The following is an 8,440-nucleotide window of genomic DNA, read 5'->3' on the forward strand; positions in this document are numbered from 1 at the left end:
ATCTATTTTTCTTTACTGTTCATTAGCTAAACATGTATAATATTTATTTGTGCATTAAATTTAGTATTTGCTATTTGTATGTTTTCCATTTTTCTTCTTTGACTTTTACCAATGAGTGATTAAGAACAAAGCTTTTCTCTCTTTTCTTTCTGCATGGAGAGACAGGAGGAAGGTGACATTTCCAAATAGGGTTTTGAGAACATGTACATTGTTTTGTCAACGAATACACCAAGAGTTGGCTGGGGTTTATTTCAATATGCATAATATCAAACTTCCAAAGACTCTACTTGTACCAAAGAACAATTAATTGTATTTACAGGTGTGACAGACTTCATTGAAATAAAAATATTTTAGTCTGCAAGCTCTCACTATTTATCGCATAGTTATTCTCTAACATAACATATAGGATTTATAACTCTTCTATTTGTCTTTAACTTAATAGGATTCACTGTAATGTGATTCATCATTCAAACATTCAGCCATCTTTCTCAGAAGATCTAGGCACATTTTATCATAGTGAACCAAAATCAGATTTGAAAAATGTTACTCCAACAAACTATTTCTACAAAGGTATAGTTTTGATGAGATGCAGCAAAATCAAGAAGTGAGCAAAAGAAGTTGAGTTTGTCTCAGGCAATGTTTCCTCTGTACTGGTAAGAATGAAACACATGCGCTAGTACTAACTCTGGAACAGGAACTGTGAAATTTGGGTGACTGGGCATACAAACTAAAGATATTTATATTTCATTTATAATTGGCATTGTACAATATAGAGATGGATAGTAAAATTCACGCTAATATTTTAACAAATTATTCTTTTTATTAGAATAACATCAAATAGTAAATGAAAAACACCAAGGTAAGTCTAGCGCTCAATAGAGAAAGTAAAATGTTTTATATGTGTTGACCTACCAGGAAGAGACTAAAGCACAAAATGTGATTTTAAAAGTTTGCTTGAGCTAAACTAAGGACAGCTGTCTGGACAGCTCAGGCCCAAGGAACCTTGGTAATAATCTCTGTTTGGCCTCTGTTACAGGCAGATTTTTAAGGGGAAAAAAAGGAAAAGGAAGGAGATGCAGGCAGTGAGCTAACACAAAGTCCTGTCAGGAATTCTCATTGTTTTACTGTGAAAACACTGATTAGTGATGTATATACAGTGTCAACTTACAGAGCGTGGGATATAGTGGCCAAGGAGGCATTGTTAGGTTAATTCAGAGTTACTTGTTGCAATAGCAGTTTCAATAGATGAACATGCATAGCTCAAAAGGGCAGACGTAGAACCAAATTGCTGTCTCAGTTTACTACCCCTCTGGGACTAGTAATTTGAAAGTGCTCAGATTCCTCAGATAAAAAATGTTCTTTTTCTTCACATTTTAGTATCTTTATATACTATGTATATTGAGAGCAAGTTTCACCCTCTCCCAGGCTAGAATGCAGTGGCATGTTCATTGTTCACCACAGCTTCAAACTCCTGAGCTCAAGTGATCCTCCAACCTTATCCTCCTTAGTAGCTAGGACAATAGGTATATGCCACAAAGCCAATTAATTATTTAAATTTTTTGTAGAGATGGGGTCTTGCTATGTTGTCCAGGCTGGTCCCAAACTCCTGGCCTCAAAATGTCCTTCTGCTTCAGTCACTCATTATTTTGGTATCTTTAGTGACACCTTTTGCTCCTCTTTGAAACTGGGATCTATATTTTTATATTACATTTTGTTCCACAAATTATGTAGTAGTTGTGACTGAAAGAAGTATGTTTATTTGTTTTGTTTTTACAATTTTGCTCAGAATATATTGCTAGGATTTTAAAACAATCCATCAACTGTATTGTCTTCATTTAACCAACAGACATTTATAAAAAGACGACAATGCATTAAAGGTTAAAATGCAGCCCATTTGACCTTTTTATTTTACAGATGAGAAGCCCAGAGAGAACAAATGATTTCAAGCAGCAACCCAGTGACTGAATGAAATTGAAGGTGTAGGTGGTGAGAGGAACCCAGTCCTTTTGGGATGTCTCAAACTGAGGATAAACTACTTCTCATAATCATCAAATCACCAAAAAAGACATTGCACTAAATGAAAATAAAAATACAACTTATCAATATTTGTGGGATGCAGTGAAAGCAGTGTTCAGAGGGAAATTTATAGCATTGAATGCATATATTAGAAAAGAAAAAGGATCTAAAATCAACAACTAAGCTTCTCCTTTACAAAACTGGAAAACAGCAAATTAACTCTACAGTAAGCAGGAAAAAAGAAACAATAAATGCTAGAGCAAAACTCAATAAAATTGAATGGAGAAATTTTTTTTTAAATCAATAGACAAAATTTTTTAAACTGTTTTCTTAAGAAGTCAATAAAATGTATAAGCCTCTAACTAGGTGACTAAGAAAAACAGAAAAGACAGAAGACATTATTTACTAACAATGTCTGAAAAAGAAAATGAGAGGAGTTGTTACAGATGCAAGGCTGGCTCGATATTCAAAATTAATTAAGGTAATCTATTACATCAATAGACAAAGGGAGAAAATCCACATGATCACATCAAAATGTGCAAAAAAATCACCCATGACCTATTCATGATAACACTTAATATCCATTCATGATAAAATCTTTCAGCAAGCTATTAAATGCAAGAAATTTCCTCAACTTGATAAAGAAAATATACAGGAAAGCAGAAGCTATGATGATATTGAGAAACTCAAAGCTTCCTATGAAAATCAGGATGTCTTTTGCCATTACTGCTTTTGACATTGTATTGGAAGTCCTAACTAATGCAGTAAGATAAAAAAAAAGTATACAAATTGAAAAACTAAATAAATAAATGAAACTTTCTTTGTTCACAGATGACATGATTAGCTAGGTAGAAAATTCAAAAGAATTTACAAAAAAAAATTTCATAACTAATATTGATTACAGTAAGTCATAGGATGTAAGGTCAATATATAAAAGTCGATTGATTTCTTATTTACTACCAATCAATAAGTATATATTCAACTTAAAAATACACTACAATTTATATTAGTACCCCTCAAAATGAAATACTTAGGTAAAAATATGACAAAATATGTACAAGCTTGAAGAGAGGAACTCTGATGAAAAGTATAAAACAAGTAAATAAATAAATGAAGAGACATCCCATGTTCATGGAAAGGAAGACTATTGTCAAAATTCCAGTTCTCCCAAATTGATCTATAGATACTATGCAAAATCTCAGCAAACTATTTTGCAGATATTGACAAGCTGATTCTAAAGTTTACTGTCTAACAAAAGACCCAGAATAAACTACTCAATATTGAAGAGGAATAAAGTCAGAGAACTCTCCCTACCTAACTTCAAGACTTACTCTAAAGGTACAGTAGTCGAGACAGTGGGGCAATGGCAACAACTAGAGCAGTGGAACAGAATGGAGAGCCTGAACTAGATCCATCTATACACATTATATATAACTATGTAAATGTGCTCAGCTGATCCCTGGCAAAGGTATGGAAACAATACAATGAAACTAATACCATTTTTCAACAAATGGTGCTGGAACAACTAGATATCCATATGCAAAATCAAAAACAAATCTAGACACAGAGATCACATCCTTCACAAAAAAATTAACTTAATATGGATGATAGACCTAAGTTTAAAACACAAAACTATAATCCCCCTAGTAAGACAACAGAGGAGAGAACCCAGGTGAACTTTTTAGTGAGATGATGACGTTTTTGATAAAACAAAAATGGTGCAATTCATGAAAGTAATAGTTAATAAGCGGAACTTCATTAAAATGTAAAAATGTCGCCCTGGGAAAGACAAAATCAAGAGAACTAGAAGACAAGCATGGGGAAAAAATGTTAAGACATGTCTAGTAAAGTACTGTTATCCAAAATATAGAAACAATTCTTAAAAATTCAACAATAAGGAAACAACCCAATTAAAAATGATGAGCGATTTGAACAGACACCTCATAGGAGAAGATATACAAATGGCAGATAAGATGAAAAGGTTCTCAACACCGTATGTCATTAGGAAATTGCAAATTAAAACAACAGTGAGGTACCAGGACACATCTGTGATATTGGTCAAAATCTAGATCGCTGGGAATAGAAAATGCCAGCAGGATGTAGGCTAACCAAAACTCCATTCATTGCTGGAGCTGCTGGCACAGCTACTTTAAAGGATGTTTTGGTACTCTGGAGAGGATATTTACAAAAGCAAATATCCTCTCCAGAGTGCATCTTGGTATTTATCCAAATGAGTTAAAAATGATGTTCACACAAAGGCCTGCAGATGAATGTTTACAGCAGTTTTATTCAGAATTGCTACGGTTTGGAAGCAAGCAAGATATACTTCAGTAGGTAAATTGATAAACAAACTCGTGTATCCAAACAATGGAATATTATTTATTGCTAAAAAGAAATGGGTGATCAAGCCATGAAAAAGTACAAAAGAAACTTAAATGTATATTACTAAGTGAAAAAATAAAAAGCCAACATGAAATGGTACATACTGTAGAATCCCAACAATGTGACATTCTGAAAATAGAAAAATTATGAAGATAATAATAATAAAAATAGCAGTTGCCAGGGATTAGAGAGACAGAGATAGGCAGGCAGAGTACAGAGGATTTTCATGGCAGTAAAACTATTCCACATGATACTACAAGGGTAGGTGTGGCATTATACATCTTTCCAAAGTCATAGAATACACACCAAGAGTAAACCCTCATATAAGCCATGAAGAACTTCGTGTGATGTTAGTTGAAGTTCTTCAGTTATAACAAATTTATCTCTCTTCTTGGAGATGTTGATACTTGGGGAAGGCTGGTAGAAGGGGGAGCAGACGGTATATGAGAATGATGTGTACTTTCTACTAGATTTTTCTGTGGACCTAAAACTGTCCTAAAAAATAAAGGCTATTGATTTTCTTTTTTAAATATGGAACACTTCACAAATTTGCATGTCATCCTTGCACAGGGGCCATGCTAATCTTCTCTGTATCGTTCCAATTTTAGTATATGTGCTGCCAAAGCGAGCACAAGGCTATTAATTTTTTAAATTAAGTTAAAGGCGTTTGAACAGAATATTTAGGGAATGGGTATTCTCAGGGATTAGAGCAGATGTGCAATAAGCAAAAACAAGCTTGAGGCCAAGAAGTCAGGAATGTTTCACTAACATTCACCTTGACATGAGCTCTGAGAGGTGAAGAACAGATAACTAAAACCACTGAATAGTTTACACACGTCTGTCCATTTTGCTAATCTTTGTACTAGTCAGAATTTATACTGTTTTATGCAACAGGATTAAATATGCAGCAATGCAACTGGGCTGAGCACAGCCTGAGTTCAGCCTTGTCGTCCCAAGTTTGAACTCCGCAATAGTTGTCCACCAGTTTTCCTGCCTCCACTTTGCCCCTCCTCATGAAGCCACCTTTCAGTCAATAACATCTCCCTAAGCACAGATGGCTTTCTTCTACTACTGCTACAGACTGGGTGAAATGTTGAAATGTCTAGCTTGGGACTAAACTTCCAGACAACCACTTGGGAGAGGCTGAGTATCCCCTCAAAAACCCAGGATTTGGAAAGAAACTCATGGAGTTTCCAAAGGGCTTTTTCTCCAAGTACAGTGAGGATTATTACTCAAAAAGGCCTGCAAAGCGGAATTACTCCTACTTAAATTTGTACTACTGGGCACTATCAGCATCTTCATTCATCAGCCTTTGCTCACAGGATGATTTTGCAATGACTTGCTTCCCAGCAGTTACAATTAGATGCTGATACTTTGTAACAGTGATTTTCTTCGCGCAGACTCATTCTCTCCTGCTGCTCTGTCTGTGAGTGTATTTATGCGGAAGGGTTTGCTAATTCCGGTATCTCCATCTGCTACATCTTTGCCCATCACCAATGCCTTTTACCCATTTTTGCTGTCTCCCCTTTCTTCAGAGATAGTGTCAAATTCTAAGCTCGGGGTTTACCTTTCTCCATGTTCGTTTCTTTCCCATGGGCTGCACGGCAGAAAACCATTACCTCTGTCTGACTTAGTCTCTATTCTGTTCCCGTCTATTTCTGCCTTTTGCCTTGCTATTCTTTAAAGTTACTTAGAATTTGAGGGGGCAACATAGGAAATTCTTGTAGGTGCTAAAAGAACGAACCATAATAAATCCACGAATTCTTGAATTCAAGGATAAATTATAATCAGGGAGGGATCATTCTACTTTCAAGTTCTGTGCTGAGAAACAAAATTAAAACCTAAGTCCCCCAACTTACTGAACTGGCCCCATCTTGCCCAAAGTGATCCAAGGGAAAGTTTAAAACTGTGTTCCTGGACAGGGTGGGACAGCAGGTTGTACATGCCTTGTGATGACCCTCCCTTGTCAACCTCAGTCAGGCTTTCCTCGCTAAGGATTAAATGGAAGCAGCCTTTTGGAAAGATTTGTTCTGCACCATATGTCAATCGCCTGAGTGACATTGCTCCTCCTTTTTTTCAGTTTCAGCACCACAGCTGTCCAGCCCTCCTTGCTGATAAACAGGCCACTGACCACGGAGAGGTTCTAAAAAAGAGAGGATGCACAGTGAGAGTTTTTGTAACCTGTTTCACCTTTGACATCAGAGCGCCCAAAACTACCACCCCCCTCAATCGTGCTAATGCCAATCGTGCATGGACGTGTTTCTCCTTTCATAAAAGTAGATGACCTAATGCAAGGTTAGAGGTAGAGGAATGAGGGAGCAGGGAGAGGGGTGGCGGGAGGCGATGGGGATCATGATGTATGGCACACCTCTTGGAGTCAGGACACAATTATAAGAGGGACTTTACCTAACAAATGCAATCAGTGTAACCTAACCTATATCTTGCCCTCAGTGAATCCTAAACAACAAAAATAAGATTAATTTTAAACATCCATGAGTCCTCCCCTAGCTCTTTAAATATGTATATCCTGTCATCTCACACAGCATAAATTGTCCCTCCCTAGAAGTACACGCTTTCATCTTCTGCCCAAGGCTGTTGCTGTCCATCCTGCAGGATGGCCAACCTGCAGTTCACAGCCTTCATGAGAAAGAAATCTCTCCCGTCCAAGTTTTTGAGTCTCATAATTCTTTGGTTAACAGTTCCTTTTTTTCTTGTTCATAAAAGAGCAGCAAATGTAAGGAAATGCAGGATAATAGTTACAGAGGAAACAGCTGGGCCAAGTCCTGTTTGAGGAAATGCAGGATTTATAGAGGATGACATAGGAAGTACAAAGGAAACGCAGAATTCTAAGCTCAGAATTCTGGGAGGTCTTAATGAAATGCTTTGGGTTTTATGCCTTTGGAGGTGAGGAGCCAAGAGTGATTTGTAAACATATATATTGTTGAGTTTTTATTTTATTTGCTCCTTTGCTTGGAATGTCTATCCCTATGTTCCATCCAAGATGTGTAATTCTTCCCCAAAAATTTTGGAACAGAGGTGTTTTCATCCTTATTTCCATGTTTCAGGAAGGACTTTGAAGGGGTGTTATAATTAATTCCCAATTACTGCTTTTTCTGGAAAAAAGTACTCTGTAAATAATTAGGATAGTATTGAAACTTTGTTTACATCCAGACTTTTAAAAAAAAAACTCTGCAAATTCTTTTTAAAAGGATTTTAAAAGCTGCCCCAGAAATTTGAATGTGGACTGTACATTAGATGATTGAGACATTTTTAGTATTGTGATGTGTGATGATGGTAAGAGGATTATTGACATGTCCATACCAGTTAGCAATCACAGTGAAGTCTTTGTGGGGAAAGGACATCATGAACTTTTCAAAGACACACTTATGAATTCTCACAAACTAAAATAGAGGAATATATGAACCTGCAAAAAAAAATTATTGTTGATTTTTGTTAATTTGTTGACCATTGACAATTATGATGGGTAGAGGTACGTTTTCTCAACTTTCATGTGTTTGAAAAAATTTCTCAATATAATATAAAAAGTGGAAAACATCCAAAGTTGTCAAGGAACTAAACACAACCAAAATAAATTTTGGCAACCTGGTGAACAACAATTAAAAATTAAGCTATTGTTTTTGAAATGCTTTCTGACGTGTTAAATATAGGTGTTCCAAATCCATTTAGAATGAAGAAAAAAATAATTGTGAAAGCCTCATAAAATTTAGCTATTCAGAATTAAGACCCTAGAAAGCATCATAATAATCAGGATGTGTAGGAGGCAATTGGTAATTCTCTGGACATAGAGTAGCCCATGCTTCACGTACTTTCAAAATTTAGTTGCAGTCAATAGGAATATTGATGTGTTCATTTGCATAGAACCACTGATCATCAGAACAGAAGAAAGCTTTGAAATCACACCAGTGTAACCTATGTTCCATAGGGTATTATATTGAGATACTAGTACAAATTGTCAAATCCTCAAATTTTAAAATGAGTAAAATAGCAATATACTCTAATTTCGAACTGTACAATACAATGA

General features: G+C 35.8%; 1 non-coding gene across 1 annotated transcript; it reads right to left on the bottom strand.

Moving 5' to 3' along the window:
• Nucleotides 1-4,923: 4,923 nt before the first annotated feature.
• Nucleotides 4,924-5,030, bottom strand: LOC111727143. The gene has a single exon (XR_002774766.1). It is a non-coding gene; the product is annotated as a U6 spliceosomal RNA (small nuclear RNA).
• Between the last annotated feature and the right edge of the window lie 3,410 nt (nt 5,031-8,440).

Source organism: Otolemur garnettii, unplaced genomic scaffold (genome assembly GCF_000181295.1).
Source record: "Otolemur garnettii isolate 467f Iridium unplaced genomic scaffold, OtoGar3 scaffold00095, whole genome shotgun sequence".
Classification (NCBI taxonomy): Eukaryota; Metazoa; Chordata; class Mammalia; order Primates; family Galagidae; genus Otolemur; species Otolemur garnettii.